Source organism: Chiloscyllium plagiosum, unplaced genomic scaffold (assembly GCF_037043375.1).
Source record: "Chiloscyllium plagiosum isolate Xiang-an unplaced genomic scaffold, Cpla_swu_hap1 HiC_scaffold_38, whole genome shotgun sequence".
In the NCBI taxonomy this organism is placed as follows: Eukaryota; Metazoa; Chordata; class Chondrichthyes; order Orectolobiformes; family Hemiscylliidae; genus Chiloscyllium; species Chiloscyllium plagiosum.
In genome coordinates, this window is record NW_028270176.1 from 28,943,158 (window position 1) to 28,965,557 (window position 22,400).

At 57.8% G+C, this 22,400-nt stretch overlaps 1 long non-coding RNA gene across 1 annotated transcript in view; it reads right to left on the reverse strand.

The window, feature by feature from the left end:
• The window catches only part of LOC148139359 (uncharacterized), a 38,703-nt gene extending 16,628 nt beyond the window's left edge, over positions 1-22,075 (reverse strand). The window contains exons 1-2 of the long non-coding RNA XR_015753607.1: positions 21,964-22,075; positions 4,248-4,647 (exon numbers count right to left, since the gene is read on the reverse strand). This is a non-coding gene — a long non-coding RNA (uncharacterized LOC148139359). The remainder of the gene's footprint in view (positions 1-4,247; positions 4,648-21,963) is intronic.
• Positions 22,076-22,400: the final 325 nt, after the last annotated feature.

The following is a 22,400-nucleotide window of genomic DNA, read 5'->3' on the forward strand; positions in this document are numbered from 1 at the left end:
ACCAGGGTATCTGGCCTATAGTAGGGGATGGACGACACTTAGATCGATGCATGAACAGGAAAGGTTTGGAGGGATATGGGCCAGGAGCAGGCAGGTGGGACTAGTTTAATTTGGGATTATGGTTGGCGTGGGCCAAAGGGTCTGTTTTATGGTGACCATAATCCCAAATTAAACTAGTCCCACCTGCCTGCTCCTGGTCCATATCCCTCCGAACCTTTCCTACTCATGTACTTATCCAAAGGTCTTTTAAATGTTGTAACTATTCAGCCGGTTCTGCTATAACATGTGTTTCCTCAACGTGGATTGGCTCAACGTGATTGAAGAATTTCGACCATTATTTGTAGAACGTGGACTTTCCTTAGTGGCTATAATGCAACTCCGGCCCCATTAGTTTAAGTAGAGATATTGAGAGATTTTCCTATCACACAAGACCACAACGATCATGTTATACCAGGACTGACTGTACCCGCATCTGCTATTTCCTCTGAAGTTCATTCCACACAGGAATTTTTAGATTAGATTACTTACCGTGTGGAAACAGGCCCTTCGGCCCAACAAGTCCACACCGACCCGCCGAAGAGCAACCCACCCAGACCCATTCCCCTACACTTACCCCTTCACCTAACACGACAGGCAATTTAGCATGGCCAATCCACCCTAACCTGCACATCTTTGGACTGTGGGAGGAAACCGGAGCACCCAGAGGAAACCCACGCAGACACGGGGAGAATGTGTAAACTCCACACAGACAGTTGTGATCTGAACAAATTGCTCCCGTTTTTTTTTTAAATCTCTCTCCCCTCACCTTAAAAACACACTCTATAATCTTGAAATGGGGGAAAGACACCAGCCGCTCACCTTATCTATACCCCACAGGATTTTATAAAACCTCCATCAGGTCACCTCTCAACCTCCTACGCTCCAGTGAAACGGGTCCCAGCCTCTCCATATAACTCAAACCCTCCGTACCCGGCATCATCCTGGGAAATCTCTTCTGAACCCTCTCCAGCTTCATAATAACATAACAGGGAGACCAGAACTGAACACAGTACTCAGTTAGGGTCAGGGTGAGAGTAAGGGTTACGGCTGGGGCTGGGGTTGGGGTTGGAGTTAGAGTTGGGTTAGGGTTAGGAGGTTGGGTTTAGGGTTGGGATTGGGTTTAGGGTTAGCGTTGGGATTAGGATTGGGATTAGCGTTACAGTTGGGTTAGAGTTGAGGTTAGAGCTGGTTTTAGGATTAGAGTTGGGAATGGGATAAGAGTTGGGATCGAGATTAGGTTTGGAATTAGGGTTGGGGTTAGGAGTTGAGGGTTGGGTTCATGGGTTGAGGTTAGGCGCTGGGGGTTGAGGTTAGGGTTAGACTTTGGATTAGGGTGGTGGGGTTGGGTTTTGGGTAGGCAATGAGCTGTAGTCACCAGGTATCCATTCAGACTGTCACCAACCCGTCTCTATCCGATGGAAAAGAGCATCAGAAATGCGATATTACTGAGGCAGTGTTTGGTTATAATTGCATGCTGATGTATGCTGATGAATGGTAATATGTGTGTATGCATATTAATGCATGGCAATACATGCTAATCCATGGTAATATATGCTAAAATACATTAATGAATGCTAATGTATGCTAATATGTGCTCATTTATACAGAGAATACTCTCACTGCTCACGAGTGGCATTCTGTCTTGCTGGTGACCAATCGGTTGAAGATTAAGACTTCTTGCTCTTCATCAATGGATGACCTTGCTTAGTTTTCACCTTCAATTCTAGCGTCACTCGGTCTCTGGGAAAATCACAGCGTGAGTCTCAACACAGACTCTCTTTCAGGCTGTAGCCCAGATGTTTGCTCCCCTTGGACCCGCTCTCTAGGTGATGTGAAGTGGCCGTGATCTCGATCCCTCTTGTCCGTCATGTTAATTATTCACACTCCCTCCCACTGACCACTGCTCGCTCGTTCTCTCTCTCTCTCTCACTCCCTCAATCGCCTGCCGTGTTTGAGAGCTGATTTTCACCAGCTTCGTGGGTGTTTCATTTGACACCCTGTCTCTGAGCAGGGTAACTCCCAACACCTCAGTAACATCCATCGGGGGGCACAACCAGACCCTGGTACCCCACTCTCCCCCCTAGGGGGAGAAAGACTGCTGCTCCTGAAAGGGTTCAGGCTGGAGGGAGGGCCTTGTAAATTTGGCGTGTGCGCCCCCACCCACCGCAGTCTAGGGGATGGACGGGATAGGGGTGTCTCATCAAGATGAGTGTCAGGTTAATGGGAGAGAAACTACTTCTGGGTGGGGGGGTTGGGAGGGAAGATTCAGACTCCATCAAATCCAAGCCCCCTCCCTTTCCGAGGAGGGGGAGACGGGCAGGAATGTGTCAGGAAACATCTGCCCCCTCACAGGGGTTGGGGGTGGGGGAGCAATGCAGAATCTCCCCCCCCCCCCACCCCCTACAAAGGAAGGTCTCAGGGCTGGCAGGGGGTGTCAGCAGAAAATGTCAAGACGTGGGTGAGGGGGTTCAAGGGTTAGACAAGGTCAGACGTCACGCGACACCGGGTCATCGTCCAACGGGTTCATTTGAAATCACAAGCGCTGCCAGGGGAAGGGGCTACGCTCTCAAAACTTGTGATTTTCAATAAACCTATCGGGCGATAACCTGGTGTCATGTGACGGTCTGACCTTGTCCACCCCCAGTCCCAACACTGGCACCTCCACATCACAGAGGGAAAAGTCTGTTACAAGTCAGGAGGGTGAGGGATGGGGGCAGCTCCAACAACACTCGAGAGGCTCGACACCATCCAGGGACAAAGCAGCCCCACACCCACAAACATCCCCTCCCTCCCCCCACCGACGGTCTGTAACAGCAGTGTGTACCATCCCCTCCCTCCCCCCACCGACGGTCTGTAACAGCAGTGTGTACCATCCCCTCCCTCCCCCCACCGACGGTCTGTAACAGCAGTGTGTACCATCCCCTCCCTCCCCCCACCGACGCTCAGTAACAGCAGTGTGTACCATCCCCTCCCTCCCCCCACCGACGCTCAGTAACAGCAGTGTGTACCATCCCCTCCCTCCCCCCACCGACGCTCAGTAACAGCAGTGTGTACCATCCCCTCCCTCCCCCCACCGACACTCAGTAACAGCAGTGTGTACCATCCCCTCCCTCCCCCACCGACGCTCAGTAACAGCAGTGTGTACCATCCCCTCCCTCTCCCCACCGACGCTCAGTAACAGCAGTGTGTACCATCCCCTCCCTCCCCCACCGACGCTCAGTAACAGCAGTGTGTACCATCCCCTCCCTCCCCCACCGACGCTCAGTAACAGCAGTGTGTATCATCCCCTCCCTCCCCCACCGACGCTCAGTAACAGCAGTGTGTACCATCCCCTCCCTCCCCCCACCGACGCTCAGTAACAGCAGTGTGTACCATCCCCTCCCTCCCCCACCGACGCTCAGTAACAGCAGTGTGTACCATCTACAAGACCCACTGCAGAAACTCACCAAAGACCCTCAGGCAGCACCTTCCAAACCCACGGCCACTTCCATCTAGAAGGACAAGGGGCAGCAGGTACATGGGAACACCACCCACCTGCAGGTTCCCCTCCCCTCACCCTCCCGACTTGGAAATACAATTGGCCATTCCTTCCTGGGTCGGAATCCTGGGATTCCCTCCCTCAGGGACATTGTGGGTCTACCCACAGCACATGGACTGCAGCGGCTCAAGGAGGCAGCTCACCCCCCACCTTCTCAAGGGGAGGGGGGGGGCAACTAGGGACGAGGAGATAAATACTGGGCCCCCCCAACAAATGAATGAATAAAACTATGTATGTTTTATATTCATTAAATAAACCCGTGCTTCTAAACGATTGATCCATTTCCTGGCAGTTTTAAGATGACTTCAGTTTCATTGTCACAGTCCTTAAACTTAAAACTGAATCTGAAATTATTCCCTGAAGCTTAATTTTAACATGCAAATACAAACACACCACCCAATTTAAGGTAGGTGGAGATAACCACCTTCAGATTTAAGGCAGTCCTATAAATCTTACCTAAATTCTGAACGATAGTGAAAAGATTACCTGCAGTTTGAAATGATTCTAAAATACTTGAGCTTCAAATGCTCATCCTGAAATCACTCGTGAAGGTTTGACAGTTCTCACAAATTCTCCTATTTAACTTTAAGAAAAGTGATGTCACAACGTTCCCTCAGTTACAAGTTTTTCCGCCCGGTCTGAAGCTGCTAAACCTGCTCACGAAACTTACCTGAACACAGCCCGAGAGTCCCCTCTGACTGAGTGCAGGCTGGAGTTTCTCATGTCCCGTCGCTGGGATTTGAACCCTGTGTTGTGACACTGCTTCGAGTGTGGAAGTTTACGTCTGAAACCAAAAAAAAAAAATGCCGAGCTCTGGACTTTCCCCTCAAAAGGCACCTCCTTCCAATGAGATCAGTGTACACCACATGTGCGAGAACCCAATGATTTCTGCTCCGATGCCAAGTGGAGAGGAGAGAGAGAGAGAGAGAGCGAGACTGATTCACAATATTGAGCTGATTCTCTACTCTTTTTCCTTTTAGGAACAACTGTTTTTTGAAAAAGCCTTTTTCTCTCGAGTCGTGTCCTCTGTTGTATTTTTGCCAAATCACCTGTCGTCGTCGAAATTTCTTCTGAAACAAAACGAGAAGTTACTTTATTGTGTGTGTATTTTTTTTTCACCGAGCTGTAATACCACGACAAGCCTGTCTACGGGGTGGTCACGGCTGGTATCAGAAACAGGAGATTGAAAATCTGGATTGAACAGTTCAGTGATAATATCAACTGGAAACAGCAAATGCTGGAGATCACAGCCGGTCAGACAGCATCCATGGAGAGAGAGTTGAAACTCACCCAACATCAGGTTACAGTCCAACAGGTTTATTTGGAAGCACTAGCTTTCGGAGCACTGCTCCTTCATCAGGTGGTTGTAGAAGTTAAGGTCATGCTCCATGACACTGGACTCCTTTTGCTATCAATTCTGTGAGCACCTCCTGATGGAGGAGTGACGCTCCGAAAGCTAGTGCTTCCAAACAAACCTGTTGGACTATAACCTGGTGTTGCGTGATTTTTAACTCTGTATACGCCAGTCCAACACCAGCATCTCCAAATCGTGGGGAGAGAGACAGAGCAAGCAACTGTTTCAAGTCTGAATGTTTCAGAGCTGGGGTGGTGTGGAGGGGACAGCATTTATGTTACAGGGTGCGGGGGGGGGAGGGGGGGGTGGTGGGGGGGTGGAAGGGGGAAGATGTTGATAGTTCACCTTAAGTGATTGGAATCAGCAGAACAATGGTGTTTCTAAATGCCAGGCCAGGAAGGACAGGCAATCCGCACTGCGCTGGTGGGAGAGAGAGAGGGTGACAGAGAATGGAACAAGCAGGAAAGAAAGGTAGCTGGTTCACAATCTGAAAGGTGTCAAACTCTGCAGGAAGTCTGGAAGGTTGGTCAAGTGCCAAGCCTGCAGGTGTGATGCTGTGCTTGCAGTTTGTGCTGAGCTTCACTGGATGACTGATTCACCCAGACTCCCAGCCTAGCGATTAGACAGAGCATTGTCTCGCGTTCTCACTTAACCCACCAACAGTCTTTCTCCCCCAGCGTTCTGACCCCCTAACCACCCGTCGCGTAAATGCTGCCCCCCCCTCCCACACTTCACATCAGCTCTGATAAAGAGTCATCCAAACTCAAAAACATTAGCTTTCTCTCTCTCTCCCTGGATGCTGTCTGACCCCGCTATGATCTCCAGCTTTTCCTGTGTTCGGTACAGATACCAGCAGTCGCAGTTGTGCGCTCTGACGGAGCGGTAATGCCAATATGCTTTTGCCTTCCTCTCGTGCGGATTTTAAACTGGGAACCCCCATCTCCGACAACACACGCAGATGCACACTCACCATCCTTCTGACTAGTTCACCCCCTGGAACTGAGGGGAGCCGGAGGTCAGGACTCTCTGACTCGGAGATCACCTGGTATAATCCCAGGCAGGAGGAGATCCCAGTTCAGGGGGAGAGAGCCCTGGGAGAAGCCGGGATCTATCCCCTTCGACCGGAGAAGGGGGACAAAAACCAAATATTGCTGGAGAAATTCAGCAGGTCCGGCAGCATTGTGCAGAGAGCGGAACACAGTCATGTTCCCCGTCTAACAACACTCCCTCAGAAACTGTGTGATGCAGAGAAACCTAATGAAAAACATGAGCATTTCATTCATGTCACAACTCGACCTAAAACCTCCTAATCAACATTCTGCTGTAGTAGGAGGGCCCTGTGTCTGATGGAGTGCTGTAGTAGGGGGCCCTGTGTCTGATGGAGTGCTATAGGAGGAGGGCCCTGTGTCTGATGGAATGCTGTAGTAGGGGGGCCCTGTGTCTGATGGAGTGCTGTAGGAGGGGGGCCCTGTGTCTGATGGAGTGCTGTAGCAGGAGGGCCCTGTGTCTGATGGAGAGCTGTAGCAGGAGGGCCCTGTGTCTGATGGAGTGCTGTAGCAGGAGGGCCCTGTGTCTGATGGAGTGCTGTAGTAGGGGGGCCCTGTGTCTGATGGAGTGCTGTAGTAGGGGGGCCCTGTGTCTGATGGAGTGCTGTAGGAGGGGGACCCTGTGTCTGATGGAGTGCTGTAGCAGGAGGGCCCTGTGTCTGATGGAGAGCTGTAGCAGGAGGGCCCTGTGTCTGATGGAGTGCTGTAGTAGGAGGGCTCTGTGTCTGATGGAGTGCTGTAGCAGGAGGGCCCTGTGTCTGATGGAGTGCTGTAGTAGGAGGGCCCTGTGTCTGATGGAGTGCTGTAATAGGAGGGCCCTGTGTCTGATGGAGTGCTGTAGTAGGGGGGCCCTGTGTCTGATGGAGGGCTGTAGTAGGAGGGCCCTGTGTCTGATGGAGTGCTGTAATAGGAGGGCCCTGTGTCTGATGGAGTGCTGTAGTAGGAGGGCCCTGTGTCTGATGGAGGGCTGTAGTAGGGGGGCCCTGTGTCTGATGGAGTGCTGTAGTAGGGGGGCCCAGTGTCTGATGGAAGGCTGGAGCAGCAGGGCTCTGTGTCTGATGGAGTGCTGTAGTAGGAGGGCCCTGTGTCTGATGGAGTGCTGTAGTAGAGGGGCCCTGTGTCTGATGGAGGGCTGTAGTAGGAGGGCCCTGTGTCTGATGGAGGGCTGTAGTAGGGGGGCCCTGTGTCTGATGGAGTGCTGTAGGAGGAGGGCCCTGTGTCTGATGGAGTGCTGTAGTAGGGGGCCCTGTGTCTGATGGAGTGCTGTAGTAGGGGGGGCCCTGTGTCTGATGGAGTGCTGTAGTAGGGGGACCCTCTGTCTGATGGAGTGCTGTAGTAGGAGGGCCCTGTGTCTGATGGAGTGCTGTAGTAGGGGGGCCCTGTGTCTGATGGAGTGCTGTAGCAGGAGGGCCCTGTGTCTGATGGAGTGCTGTAGTAGGGGGGCCCTGTGTCTGATGGAGAGCTGTAGTAGGAGGGCCCAGTATCTGATGGAGTGCTGTAGTAGGAGGGCCCTGTGTCTGATGGAGTGCTGCAGTAGGAGGGCCCTGTGTCTGATGGAGTGCTGTAGTAGGAGGGCCCTGTGTCTGATGGAGTGCTGTAGTAGGAGGGCCTTGTGTCTGATGGAGTGCTGTAGCAGGAGGGCCCTGTGTCTGATGGAGTGCTGTAGTAGGAGGGCCCTGTGTCTGATGGAGTGCTGTAGTAGGAGGGCCCTGTGTCTGATGGAGTGCTGTAGTAGGAGGGCCTTGTGTCTGATGGAGTGCTGTAGTAGGGGGGCCCTGTGTCTGATGGAGTGCTGTAGTAGGGGGACCCTGTGTCTGATGGAGTGCTGTAGCAGGAGGGCCCTGTGTCTGATGGAGTGCTGTAGTAGGAGGGCCCTGTGTCTGATGGAGTGCTGCAGTAGGAGGGCCCTGTGTCTGATGGAGTGCTGTAGTAGGAGGGCCCTGTGTCTGATGGAGTGCTGCAGTAGGAGGGCCCTGTGTCTGATGGAGTGCTGTAGTAGGAGGGCCCTGTATCTGATGGAGTGCTGTAGTAGGGGGACCCTGTGTCTGATGGAGTGCTGTAGCAGGAGGGCCCTGTATCTGATGGAGTGCTGTAGTAGGAGGGCCCTGTGTCTGATGGAGTGCTGTAGTAGGGGGACCCTGTGTCTGATGGAGTGCTGTAGTAGGAGGGCCTTGTGTCTGATGGAGTGCTGTAGCAGGAGGGCCCTGTGTCTGATGGAGTGCTGTAGTAGGGGGACCCTGTGTCTGATGGAGTGCTGTAGTAGGAGGGCCTTGTGTCTGATGGAGTGCTGTAGCAGGAGGGCCCTGTGTCTGATGGAGTGCTGTAGTAGGAGGGCCCTGTGTCTGATGGAGTGCTGTAGTAGGAGGGCCCTGTGTCTGATGGAGTGCTGTAGTAGGAGGGCCTTGTGTCTGATGGAGTGCTGTAGTAGGGGGGCCCTGTGTCTGATGGACTGCTGTAGTAGGGGGACCCTGTGTCTGATGGAGTGCTGTAGCAGGAGGGCCCTGTGTCTGATGGAGTGCTGTAGTAGGGGGGCCCTGTGTCTGATGGAGTGCTGTAGTAGGGGGACCCTGTGTCTGATGGAGTGCTGTAGCAGGAGGGCCCTGTATCTGATGGAGTGCTGTAGTAGGAGGGCCCTGTGTCTGATGGAGTGCTGTAGTAGGAGGGCCCTGTGTCTGATGGAGTGCTGTAGTAGGAGGGCCTTGTGTCTGATGGAGTGCTGTAGTAGGGGGGCCCTGTGTCTGATGGAGTGCTGCAGTAGGAGGGCCCTGTGCCTGATGGAGTGCTGTAGTAGGAGGGCCCTGTATCTGATGGAGTGCTGTAGTAGGGGGGCCCTGTGTCTGATGGAGTGCTGCAGTAGGAGGGCCCTGTGTCTGATGGAGTGCTGTAGTAGGAGGGCCCTGTATCTGATGGAGTGCTGTAGTAGGGGGACCCTGTGTCTGATGGAGTGCTGTAGCAGGAGGGCCCTGTATCTGATGGAGTGCTGTAGTAGGAGGGCCCTGTGTCTGATGGAGTGCTGTAGTAGGAGGGCCCTGTGTCTGATGGAGTGCTGTAGGAGGAGGGCCCTGTATCTGATGGAGTGCTGTAGTAGGGGGGCCCTGTGTCTGATGGAGTGCTGTAGGAGGAGGGCCCTGAGTCTGATGGAGTGCTGTAGTAGGGGGACCCTGTGTCTGATGGAGTGCTGTAGCAGGAGGGCCCTGTATCTGATGGAGTGCTGTAGTAGGAGGGCCCTGTGTCTGATGGAGTGCTGTAGTAGGGGGACCCTCTGTCTGATGGAGTGCTGTAGCAGGAGGGCCCTGTATCTGATGGAGTGCTGTAGTAGGGGGGCCCTGTGTCTGATGGAGTGCTGTAGGAGGAGGGCCCTGAGTCTGATGGAGTGCTGTAGTAGGGGGGCCCTGTGTCTGATGGAGTGCTGTAGTAGGGGGGCCCTGTGTCTGATGGAGTGCTGTAGTAGGGGGGCCCTGTGTCTGATGGAGTGCTGTAGCAGGAGGGCCCTGTATCTGATGGAGGGCTGGTGCAGGAGGGCCCTGTGTCTGATGGAGGGCTGTAGTAGGGGGGGCCCTGTGTCTGATGGAGGGCTGTAGTAGGGGGGGCCCTGTGTCTGATGGAGTGCTGTAGCAGGAGGGCCCTGTATCTGATGGAGGGCTGGTGCAGGAGGGCCCTGTGTCTGATGGAGTGCTGTAGTAGGAGGGCCCTGTGTCTGATGGAGTTCTGTAGCAGGAGGGCCCTGTGCCTGATGGAGGGCTGTAGTAGGAGGGCCCTGTGTCTGATGGAGTGCTGTAGCAGGAGGGCCCTGTATCTGATGGAGGGCTGGTGCAGGAGGGCCCTGTGTCTGATGGAGGGCTGGTGCAGGAGGGCCCTGTGTCTGATGGAGGGCTGGTGCAGGAGGGCCCTGTGTCTGATGGAGTACTGTAGTCGGAGGGCCCTGTGTCTGATGGAGTTCTGTAGCAGGAGGGCCTTGTGTCTGATGGAGGGCTGTAGTAGGAGGGCCCTGTATCTGATGGAGGGCTGGTGCAGGAGGGCCCTGTGTCTGATGGAGTGCTGTAGTAGGAGGGCCCTGTGTCTGATGGAGTTCTGTAGCAGGAGGGCCCTGTGTCTGATGGAGGGCTGTAGCAGGAGGGCCCTGTGTCTGATGGAGTGCTGTAGTAGGAGGGCCCTGTATCTGATGGAGTGCTGTAGTAAGGGGGTGTTTGGGGGGGAGAGAGAGGGAGGCCTGGTGTTTGGGGGGAGAGAGGGAGGCCTGGTGTTTGGAGGGTGACAGTGAGAGGCCTGGTGTTTGAGGAGAGAGAGAGAGAGAGAGAGGCCTGGTGTTTGAGGAGAGAGAGAGGCCTGGTGTTTGAGGAGAGAGAGAGGCCTGGTGTTTGGGGAGAGCGAGAGAGAGAGAGGCCTGGTGTTTGGGGAGAGTGAGAGAGAGAGAGGCCTGGTGTTTGGGGAGAGAAGAGAGAGAGAGAGAGGCCTGGTGTTTGGGGAGAGAGAGAGAGAGAGGGGCCTGGTGCTTGGGGAGAGAGAGAGAGAGAGAGAGAGGCCTGGTGTTTGGGGGGAGGGAGAGAGAGAGAGGCCTGATGTTTGAGGAGGGAGAGAGAGGCCTGGTGTTTGAGGAGGGCGAGAGAGGGGCCTGGTGTTTGGGGAGAGAGAGTGAGAGACGCCTGGTGTTTGGGGGGAGGGAGAGAGAGAGGCCTGGTGTTTGGGGGGAGGGAGAGAGAGAGGCCTGGTGTTTGGGGGGAGGGAGAGAGAGAGGCCTGGTGTTTGGGGGGAGGGAGAGAGAGAGGCCTGGTGTTTGGGGGGAGGGAGAGAGAGAGGCCTGGTGTTTGCGGGAACGGAGAGAGAGAGGCCTGGTGTTTGGGGGGAGGGAGAGAGAGAGAGAGGGGCCTGGTGTTTGGGGAGATAGAGAGAGAGAGAGAGGGGCCTGGTGTTTGGGGAGAGAGAGAGAGAGAGAGAGGCCTGGTGTTTGGGGGGATGGAGAGAGAGAGAGGCCTGTTGTTTTGGGGGGAGAGAGAGAGGCCTGATGTTTGAGGAGGGAGAGAGAGGCCTGGTGTTTGAGGAGGGAGAGAGAGAGAGAGGGGCCTGGTGTTTGGGGAGAGAGAGAGAGAGGGGCCTGGTGTTTGGGGGGAGGGAGAGAGGGGCCTGGTGTTTGGGGGGAGGGAGAGAGGGGCCTGGTGTTTGGGGGGAGGGAGAGAGGGGCCTGGTGTTTGGGGGGAGGGAGAGAGGGGCCTGGTGTTTGGGGGGAGGGAGAGAGGGGCCTGGTGTTTGGGGGGAGGGAGAGAGGGGCCTAGTGTTTGGGGGGAGGGGGGGAGGGAGAGAGGGGCCTAGTGTTTGGGGGGAGGGGGGGAGGGAGAGAGGGGCCTAGTGTTTGGGGGGAGGGGGGGAGGGAGAGAGGGGCCTAGTGTTTGGGGGGAGGGGGGGAGGGGCCTGGTGTTTGGGGGGAGGGAGAGAGGGGCCTGGTGTTTGGGGGGAGGGAGAGAGGGGCCTAGTGTTTGGGGGGAGGGGGGGAGGGGGGGAGGGGGGGAGGGAGAGAGGGGCCTGGTGTTTGGGGGGAGGGAGAGAGGGGCCTGGTGTTTGGGGGGGGGGGGAGGGAGAGGGGGGGAGGGAGAGAGGGGCCTGATGTTTGGGGGGAGGGAGAGGGGGGGAGGGAGAGAGGGGCCTGGTGTTTGGGGGGAGGGAGAGAGGGGCCTGGTGTTTGGGGGGAGGGAGAGAGGGGCCTGGTGTTTGGGGGGAGGGAGAGAGGGTGGGAGGGAGAGAGGGGCCTGGTGTTTGGGGGGAGGGAGAGAGAGAGAGAGAGGGGCCTGGTGTTTTGGGGGAGGGAGAGAGGGGCCTGGTGTTTGGGGGGAGGGAGAGAGGGGCCTGGTGTTTGGGGGGAGGGAGAGAGGGGCCTGGTGTTTGGGGGGAGGGAGAGAGGGGCCTGGTGTTTGGGGGGAGGGAGAGAGGGGCCTGGTGTTTGGGGGGAGGGAGAGAGGGGCCTGGTGTTTGGGGGGAGGGAGAGAGAGAGAGGGGCCTGGTGTTTGGGGGGAGGGAGAGAGAGGCCTGGTGTTTGGGGGGAGAGAGAGAGAGAGAGGCCTGGTGTTTGGGGGGAGGGAGAGAGAGAGAGGGGCCTGGTTTTTGGAGAGAGAGAGAGAGAGGCCTGGTGTTTGGGGAGAGAGAGAGAGAGGCCTGGTGTTTGGGGGGAGAGAGAGAGAGGCCTGGTGTTTGGGGGGAGAGAGAGAGAGAGAGGCCTGGTGTTTGGGGGGAGAGAGAGAGAGAGAGGCCTAGTGTTTGGGGGGAGGGAGAGAGAGACAGGGGCCTGGTGTTTGGGGAGAGAGAGTGAGAGGCCTGGTGTTTTGGGGGGAGAGAGAGAGAGAGAGAGACCTGGTGTTTGGGGGGAGAGAGAGAGAGAGGCCTGGTGTTTGGGGGGAGAGAGAGAGAGAGAGAGGCCTGGTGTTTGGGGGGAGAGAGAGAGAGAGAGGCCTGGTGTTTTGGGGGAGGGAGAGAGGGGCCTGGTGTTTGGGGGAGGGAGAGAGGGGCCTGGTGTTTGGGGGGAGGGAGAGAGGGGCCTGGTGTTTGGGGGGAGGGAGAGAGGGGCCTGGTGTTTGGGGGGAGGGAGAGAGGGGCCTGGTGTTTGGGGGGAGGGAGAGAGGGGCCTGGTGTTTGGGGGGAGGGAGAGAGAGAGAGGGGCCTGGTGTTTGGGGGGAGGGAGAGAGAGGCCTGGTGTTTGGGGGGAGAGAGAGAGAGGCCTGGTGTTTGGGGGGAGGGAGAGAGAGAGAGGGGCCTGGTTTTTGGAGAGAGAGAGAGAGAGGCCTGGTGTTTGGGGAGAGAGAGAGAGAGGCCTGGTGTTTGGGGGGAGAGAGAGAGAGAGGCCTGGTGTTTGGGGGGAGAGAGAGAGAGAGAGGCCTGGTGTTTGGGGGGAGAGAGAGAGAGAGGCCTAGTGTTTGGGGGGAGGGAGAGAGAGACAGGGGCCTGGTGTTTGGGGAGAGAGAGTGAGAGGCCTGGTGTTTTGGGGGGAGAGAGAGAGAGAGAGACCTGGTGTTTGGGGGGAGAGAGAGAGAGAGGCCTGGTGTTTGGGGGGAGAGAGAGAGAGAGAGAGGCCTGGTGTTTGGGGGGAGAGAGAGAGAGAGAGAGGCCTGGTGTTTGGGGGGAGGGAGAGAGAGACAGGGGCCTGGTGTTTGGGGAGAGAGAGTGAGAGGCCTGGTGTTTTGGGGGGAGAGAGAGAGAGAGAGACCTGGTGTTTGGGGGGAGGGAGAGAGAGAGAGAGGCCTGGTGTTTGGGGGGAGGGAGAGAGAGACCTGGTGTTTGGGGGGAGGGAGAGAGAGAGAGGGGCCTGGTGTTTGGGGGGAGGGAGAGAGGGGCCTGGTGTTTGGGGGGAGGGAGAGAGGGGCCTGGTGTTTGGGGGGAGGGAGAGAGGGGCCTGGTGTTTGGGGGGAGGGAGAGAGGGGCCTAGTGTTTGGGGGGAGGGGGGGAGGGAGAGAGGGGCCTAGTGTTTGGGGGGAGGGGGGGAGGGAGAGAGGGGCCTGGTGTTTGGGGGGAGGGAGAGAGGGGCCTGGTGTTTGGGGGGAGGGAGAGAGGGGCCTAGTGTTTGGGGGGAGGGGGGGAGGGAGAGAGGGTCCTGGTGTTTGGGGGGAGGGAGAGAGGGGCCTGGTGTTTGGGGGGAGGGAGAGAGGGGCCTGGTGTTTGGGGGGAGGGAGAGAGGGGCCTGGTGTTTGGGGGGGGGGGGAGGGAGAGGGGGGGAGGGAGAGAGGGGCCTGGTGTTTGGGGGGAGGGAGAGGGGGGAGGGAGAGAGGGGCCTGGTGTTTGGGGGGAGGGAGAGAGGGGCCTGGTGTTTGGGGGGAGGGAGAGAGGGGCCTGGTGTTTGGGGGGGGGGGGGGAGAGGGGGGGAGGGAGAGAGGGGCCTGGTGTTTGGGGGGAGGGAGAGAGAGAGAGAGAGGGGCCTGGTGTTTTGGGGGAGGGAGAGAGGGGCCTGGTGTTTGGGGGGAGGGAGAGAGGGGCCTGGTGTTTGGGGGGAGGGAGAGAGGGGCCTGGTGTTTGGGGGGAGGGAGAGAGAGAGAGGGGCCTGGTGTTTGGGGGGAGGGAGAGAGAGGCCTGGTGTTTGGGGGGAGAGAGAGAGAGAGAGGCCTGGTGTTTGGGGGGAGGGAGAGAGAGAGAGGGGCCTGGTTTTTGGAGAGAGAGAGAGAGAGGCCTGGTGTTTGGGGAGAGAGAGAGAGAGGCCTGGTGTTTGGGGGGAGAGAGAGAGAGAGAGGCCTGGTGTTTGGGGGGAGAGAGAGAGAGAGAGGCCTGGTGTTTGGGGGGAGAGAGAGAGAGAGAGGCCTAGTGTTTGGGGGGAGGGAGAGAGAGACAGGGGCCTGGTGTTTGGGGAGAGAGAGTGAGAGGCCTGGTGTTTTGGGGGGAGAGAGAGAGAGAGAGACCTGGTGTTTGGGGGGAGAGAGAGAGAGAGGCCTGGTGTTTGGGGGGAGAGAGAGAGAGAGAGAGGCCTGGTGTTTGGGGGGAGAGAGAGAGAGAGAGGCCTGGTATTTGGGGGGAGGGAGAGAGAGAGAGGGGCCTGGTGTTTGCGGGGAGAGAGAGGGAGGCCTGGTGTTTGGGGGGAGAGAGAGAGAGAGAGAGAGGCCTGGTGTTTGGGGGGAGGGAGAGAGAGAGAGAGGCCTGGTGTTTGGGGGGAGGGAGAGAGAGGCCTGGTGTTTGGGGGGAGAGAGAGAGAGAGAGGCCTGGTGTTTGAGGAGGGAGAGAGAGAGAGGGGCCTGGTTTTTGGAGAGTGAGAGAGAGAGGCCTGGTGTTTGGGGAGAGAGAGAGAGAGGCCTGGTGTTTGGGGGGAGAGAGAGAGAGAGAGAGGCCTGGTGTTTGGGGGGAGAGAGAGAGAGAGAGGCCTGGTGTTTGGGGGGAGAGAGAGAGAGAGAGGCCTAGTGTTTGGGGGGAGGGAGAGAGAGACAGGGGCCTGGTGTTTGGGGAGAGAGAGTGAGAGGCCTGGTGTTTTGGGGGGAGAGAGAGAGAGAGAGACCTGGTGTTTGGGGGGGGAGAGAGAGAGAGAGAGGCCTGGTGTTTGGGGGGAGAGAGAGAGAGAGAGAGGCCTAGTGTTTGGGGGGAGGGAGAGAGAGACAGGGGCCTGGTGTTTGGGGAGAGAGAGTGAGAGGCCTGGTGTTTTGGGGGGAGAGAGAGAGAGAGAGACCTGGTGTTTGGGGGGAGGGAGAGAGAGAGAGAGGCCTGGTGTTTGGGGGGAGGGAGAGAGAGACCTGGTGTTTGGGGGGAGGGAGAGAGAGAGAGGGGCCTGGTGTTTGGGGAGAGAGAGAGAGGGGCCTGGTGTTTGGGGAGAGAGAGAGAGGGGCCTGGTGTTTGGGGGGAGAGAGAGAGAGGCCTGGTGTTTGTGGGGAGGGAGAGAGTGAGCGGGTCCTGGTGTTTGGGGTGAGGGAGAGAGAGGCCTGGTGTTTGGGGGGAGGGAGGGAGAGAGAGAGAGAGAGAGAGAGGGGCCTGGTGTTTGGGGGGAGGGAGAGAGAGAGAGGGGCCTGGTGTTTGGGGGGAGGGAGAGAGAGAGAGGGGCCTGGTGTTTGGGGGGAGGGAGAGAGAGAGAGGGGCCTGGTGTTTGGGGGGAGGGAGAGAGAGAGAGGGGCCTGGTGTTTGGGGGGAGGGAGAGAGAGAGAGGGGCCTGGTGTTTGGGGGGAGGGAGAGAGAGAGAGGGGCCTGGTGTTTGGGGGGAGGGAGAGAGAGAGAGAGGGGCCTGGTGTTTGGGGGGAGGGAGAGAGAGAGAGAGGGGCCTGGTGTTTGGGGGGAGGGAGAGAGAGAGAGGGGCCTGGTGTTTGGGGGGAGGGAGAGAGAGCGAGGGGCCTGGTGTTTGGGGAGAGAGAGAGAGCGAGCGGCCTGGTGTTTGGGGGGAGGGAGAGAGAGGCCTGGTGTTTGGGGGGAGGGAGAGAGAGAGAGAGGGAGGGGCCTGGTGTTTGGGGGGAGGGAGAGAGAGGCCTGGTGTTTGGTGGGAGGGAGAGAGAGAGAGGGGCCTGGTGTTTGGGGGGAGGGAGAGAGAGGGGCCTGGTGTTTGGGGGGAGGGAGAGAGAGGGGCCTGGTGTTTGGGGGGAGGGAGAGAGAGGGGCCTGGTGTTTGGTGGGAGGGAGAGAGAGAGAGGGGCCTGGTGTTTGGGGGGAGGGAGAGAGAGGCCTGGTGTTTGGGGGGAGGGAGAGAGAGGCCTGGTGTTTGGGGGGAGGGAGAGAGAGGCCTGGTGTTTGGGGGGAGGGAGAGAGAGAGAGAGGGGGGTCTGGTGTTTGGGGGGAGGGAGAGAGAGGCCTGGTGTTTGGGGGGAGGGAGAGAGAGGCCTGGTGTTTGGGGGGAGGGAGAGAGAGAGGGGGGCCTGGTGTTTGGGGGGAGGGAGAGAGAGGCCTGGTGTTTGGGGGGAGGGAGAGAGAGAGAGGGGCCTGGTGTTTTTGGGGGGAGGGAGAGAGAGGCCTGGTGTTTGGGGGGAGGGAGAGAGAGGCCTGGTGTTTGGGGGGAGGGAGAGAGAGGCCTGGTGTTTGGGGGGAGGGAGAGAGAGAAAGGGGCCTGTTGTTTGGGGGGAGGGAGAGAGGGGCCTGTTGTTTGGGGGGAGGGAGAGAGAGGCCTGGTGTTTGGGGGGAGAGAGAGAGAGGCCTGGTGTTTGGGGGGAGGGAGAGAGAGAGAGGGGCCTGGTGTTTGGGGGGAGTGAGAGAGAGGCCTGGTGTTTGGGGGTAGTGAGAGAGGGGCCTGGTGTTTGGGGGGAGGGAGAGAGGGGCCTGGTGTTTGGGGGGAGGGAGAGAGAGGCCTGGTGTTTGGGGGGAGAGAGAGAGAGGCCTGGTGTTTGGGGGGAGGGAGAGAGAGAGAGAGGCCTGGTGTTTGGGGGGAGTGAGAGAGAGGCCTGGTGTTTGGGGGGAGTGAGAGAGAGGCCTGGTGTTTGGGGGGAGGGAGAGAGGGGCCTGGTGTTTGGGGGGAGGGAGAGAGGGGCCTGGTGTTTGGGGGGAGGGAGAGAGGGGCCTGGTGTTTGGGGGGAGGGAGAGAGAGAGAGAGGCCTGGTGTTTGGGGGGAGGGAGAGAGAGGCCTGGTGTTTAGGGGGAGAGAGAGAGAGGCCTGGTGTTTGGTGGGAGGGAGAGAGAGGCCTGGTGTTTGGGGGGAGGGAGAGAGAGGCCTGGTGTTTGGGGGGAGAGAGAGAGAGGCCTGGTGTTTGGGGGGATGGAGAGAGGGGCCTGGTGTTTGGGGGGAGGGAGAGAGAGGCCTGGTGTTTGGGGGGAGGGAGAGAGAGGCCAGGTGTTTGGGGGGAGGGAGAGAAAGGCCTGGTGTTTGGGGGGAGGGAGAGAGAGGCCAGGTGTTTGGGGGGAGGAAGAGAAAGGCCTGGTGTTTGGGGGGAGGGAGAGAGAGAGAGAGGGGCCTGGTGTTTGTGGGGAGGGAGAGAGAGAGAGAGAGAGAGAGGCCTGGTGTTTGGTGGGAGGGAGAGAGAGGCCTGGTGTTTGGGGGGAGGGAGAGAGAGGCCTGGTGTTTGGGGGGAGGGAGAGAGAGGCTTGGTGTTTGGTGGGAGGGAGAGAGAGGCCTGGTGTTTGGGGAGAGAGAGGGAGAGGGGCCTGGTGTTTGGGGGGAGGGAGAGAGAGAGAGAGGCCTGGTGTTTGGGGGGAGGGAGAGAGAGGCCTGGTGTTTGGAGCTTTTCACATGATTATCCCTGTTGTGCAGATTTAGTGTCTCTTCCCTTGAGCCCTGGGGCTTGGGGAGACAGGCAGCTGGCAGCATTGGCAGGGCTGAGGTACTTACTGAGGTGTGGGCAGTGATTCTGAGTGACATCGCCAGGGGAAACCTTGCCTGGCCTTGGGGTCAGTGATGGGGTGGAGTGAATCTGCTCTGTGTTCTACCCACTTTGCATCTGGTGTATGGATACCGGCCTCCGCCCCCTGCAGCGGGTGGGTGTACAGAACCCTGAGGGTGCCCAGTAAAGGGGCATTACCCCCAAACCCCCCTCCATAGACTGAAGAGGCAGAGACATCCTGGGTGACTGTCTGAGGGCCTGGGTCAGTAGATCCCACCAAGGAGATGGTTCCAAGGTCTGTCTGACTCTCCCCCACCCTCCCTACTCCCAATCTGCTTGCAGTGAGACAGTTAGACCGAGTGATGCTTGTGTGAAACTCAGGAACCATTCTGGGGACATGGGGGTCCCTGGCTGGGCCCACTATTTATTGCCCCCTGTCCCTAGTTGTCTCCCTTGAGAGGGTGGGGGTGAGCTGCCTCCTTGAGCCGCTGCAGTCCATGTGCTGTGGGTAGCCCCACAATGCCCCTGAGGGAGGGAATCCCAGGATTCTGACCCAGGAAGGAACGGCCGATATATTTCCAAGTCGGGAGGGTGAGGGGCTCGGAGGGGAACTTGCAGGGGGTGGTGTTCCCATGTACCTGCTGCCCCTTGTCCTTCTAGATGGAAGTGGCCGTGGGTTTGGAAGGTGCTGCCTGAGGGTCTTTGGTGAGTTTCTGCAGTGGGTCTTGTAGCTGGTACACACTGCTGTTACTGAGGGTCGGTGGGGGGAGGGAGGGGATGGTACACACTGCTGTTACTGAGTGTCGGTGGGGGGAGGGAGGGGATGGTACACACTGCTGTTACTGAGCGTCGGTGGGGGGAGGGAGGGGATGGTACACACTGCTGTTACTGAGCGTCGGTGGGGGGAGGGAGGGGATGGTACACACTGCTGTTACTGAGGGTCGGTGGGGGGAGGGAGGGGATGGTACACACTGCTGTTACTGAGCGTCGGTGGGGGGAGGGAGGGGATGGTACACACTGCTGTTACTGAGCGTCGGTGGGGGGAGGGAGGGGATGGTACACACTGCTGTTACTGAGGGTCGGTGGGGGGAGGGAGGGGATGGTACACACTGCTGTTACTGAGCGTCGGTGGGGGGAGGGAGGGGATGGTACACACTGCTGTTACTGAGCGTCGGTGGGGGGAGGGAGGGGATGGTACACACTGCTGTTACTGAGCGTCGGGGGGGGGAGGGAGGGGATGGTACACACTGCTGTTACTGAGCGTCGGTGGGGGGGAGGGAGGGGATGGTACACACTGCTGTTACTGAGCGTCGGTGGGGGGAGGGAGGGGATGGTACACACTGCTGTTACTGAGCGTCGGTGGGGGGAGGGAGGGGATGGTACACACTGCTGTTACTGAGGGTCGGTGGGGGGAGGGAGGGGATGGTACACACTGCTGTTACTGAGCGTCGGTGGGGGGAGGGAGGGGATGGTACACACTGCTGTTACTGAGCGTCGGTGGGGGGAGGGAGGGGATGGTACACACTGCTGTTACTGAGCGTCGGTGGGGGGAGGGAGGGGATGGTACACACTGCTGTTACTGAGCGTCGGTGGGGGGAGGGAGGGGATGGTACACACTGCTGTTACTGAGCGTCGGTGGGGGGTGGGAGGGGATGTACACACTGCTGTTACTGAGCGTCGGTGTGGGGGGAGGGAGGGGATGTTTGTGGGTGTGGGGGCTGCTTTGTCCCTGGATGGTGTCGAGCTTCTCGAGTGTTGTTGGAGCTGCCCCCATCCAGGGGCAAGTGGGGAGTATTCCCTCACCCTCCTGCCTTGGGCCTTGTCGATGGTGGGACAGGCTTTGGGGGGAGTCAGGAGGGGAGTTACTCGCTGCAGGATTCCCAGCCTCTGACCTGCTCTTGGGGCCGCTGTGTTTATGTGGTGGGTCCAGTTGGGTTTCTGCTCCATGGTAACTCCCAGGATGGTGATAGTGGGGGATTCGGTGATGGTAACACCATTGAATGTCATAGGGTGGTGGTTAGAATCTCTTGTCGAGCCCTACAGCAGGGAAACAAACCCTTCGGCCCAACCAGTCCACTCTGACCCTGATCCTAAACTAAACTAGTCCCACACCTGCCTGCTCCTGGCCCGTCTCCCTCCAACCCTTCCCTGCTCATGTCCTTATCCAAATGTTGTTTAAACGTTGTCACTGTCCCCACATCCCCCACTTCTTCAGGAAGCTCATTCCCCACACGGACTACCCTTTGGGGAAAAATATTGCCCCTCATGTCCTTTTTTAAGTCTCTCTGCTCTCACCTTAAAAATATGCCTTTTCGTGTTGAAATCCCCTATCCGAGGGAACACACACCAGCCACTCACCGTATCTATACTGTCGCGAGTGTGGTGCTGGAAAAGCACAGCAGGTCAGGCCGCATCCGAGGGGCAGGAGAATCGACATTTCGGGCAAAGCTCCTTCATCAGGAATGAGGCTGGTGGGCCGGGGGGGCTGAGAGATAAATGGATTAGAAGCTTGGCCGAACTGGTCCTCACCCTGAACAATTTCTCCTTTGAATCCTCCCACTTCCTCCAGACCAAAGGGGTAGCCATGGGCACACGTATGGGCCCCAGCTATGCCTGTCTCTTTGTTGGCTACGTAGAGCAGTTGATCTTCCGTAATTACACCGGCACCACTCCCCACCTCTTCCTCCGCTACATTGATGACTGCATTGGCGCCACCTCGTGCTCCCGCGAGGAGGTTGAGCAATTCATCAACTTCACCAACACATTCCACCCTGACCTTAAATTTACCTGGACCATCTCTGACACCTCCCTCCCCTTCCTGGACCTCTCCATCTCCATCAGTGACGACCGACTTGACACTGACATTTTCTACAAACCCACCGACTCCCACAGCTACCTGGATTACACCTCTTCCCACCCTACCTCTTGCAAAAATGCCATCCCATATTCCCAATTCCTCCGCCTCCGCCGTATCTGCTCCCAGGAGGAGCGGTTCCACCATAGAACACACCAGATGGCCTCCTTCTTTAGAGACCGCAATTTCCCTTCCCACGTGGTTAAAGATGCCCTCCAACGCATCTCATCCACATCCCGCACCTCCGCTCTCAGACCCCACCCCTCCAACCGTAACAAGGACAGAACGCCCCTGGTGCTCACCTTCCACCCTACCAACCTTCACATAAACCAAATCATCCGCCGACATTTCCGCCACCTCCAAACAGACCCCACCACCAGGGATATATTTCCCTCCCCACCCCTTTCCGCCTTCCGCAAAGACCGTTCCCTCCGTGACTACCTGGTCAGGTCCATGCCCCCCTACGACCCACCCCCCCATCCTGGCACTTTCCCCTGCCACCGCAGGAACTGTAAAACCTGCGCCCACACCACCTCCCTCATCTCTATCCAAGGCCCTAAAGGAGCCTTCCACATTCATCAAAGTTTTACCTGCACATCCACTGATATCATCTATTGTGTCCGTTGCTCCCGATGCGGTCTCCTCTACATTGGGGAGACTGGACGCCTCCTAGCAGAGCGCTTTAGGGAACATCTCCGAGACACCCGCACCAATCAACCAAACCGCCCCGTGGCCCAACATTTCAACTCCCCCTCCCACTCTGCCGAGGAAATGGAGGTCCTGGGCCTCCTTCACCGCCGCTCCCTCACCACCAGATGCTTGGAGGAAGAACGCCTCATTTTCCGCCTCGGAACACTCCAACCCCAGGGCATCAATGTGGACTTCAACAGCTTCCTCATTTCCCCTTCCCCCACCTCATCCTAGTTTCAAACTTCCAGCTCAGCACCGTCCCCATGACTTGTCCTACCTGCCTATCTCCTTTTCCACCTATCCACTCCACCCTCCCCTCCACCTTTACCCCCACCCCCATTCTCCTTTTGCACTCTCGGCCACCTTCTCCCCAGCCCCATCCCCCTCCCATTTATCTCTCCAGCCCCGAGCCTCCCAGCCTCACTCCTGATGACCGGCCAAAATGTCGATTCTTTTGCGCCTGTCCAACCTGCTGTGCTTTTCCAGCGCCACCCTCTCGACTCTGATCTCCAGTACCTGCCGTCCTCACTATCTCCTCGGGAAATGGAGAAACCTTATCTCTACCCCTCATGATTTTATAAACCTCGAGAAGGTCACCCCCTCAGCCTCACACGCTCCAGGGTTAAAAAAGGGCGCCAGCCTGTCTGCTCTCTTATTGGAGACACTCATTGCCTGGCATTTGTGTGGCGCCAATGTTACTTGCCACGTGTCAAGCCAAGCCTGGATCTTGGTGCATTTGGGCACGGGCTGCTTCAGTACCTGAGGAGTCACGAATGGTGTTGAACAGCGTGCGATCATCCCCGCTCCTGACCTTAGGGTGGGAGGTAAAGGTCACCGATGAAGCAGTTAAAGATGTTTTGCCCGAGAAAATCCCCTCATCTCTGAGGATTGGAGAGTTGATGAATCATTGCCACCGTTCTGGCGCTGCTTCCCTATGTTTGTTTGGGGGAGGAGAGTGACACCGCACACACCCTCTGAGTAAATCAGAAGGAAAATGACAGCACCAGGGAATGGCTTGCAGAGCTGTTAATGAGAGATTCCTGTTTCCCACCTCCCACGGAGGCTGATGCAACGAGGCAGGAGTTATGACACAAGGCAGTTCGGTTTGTTGACTTTGCTGAGTTGCCGGTGGCAACGATTACGACACCCGATATGGCAGCAAGGTGAGAGAGAGAGAGAGACATGAGGCCTAGACT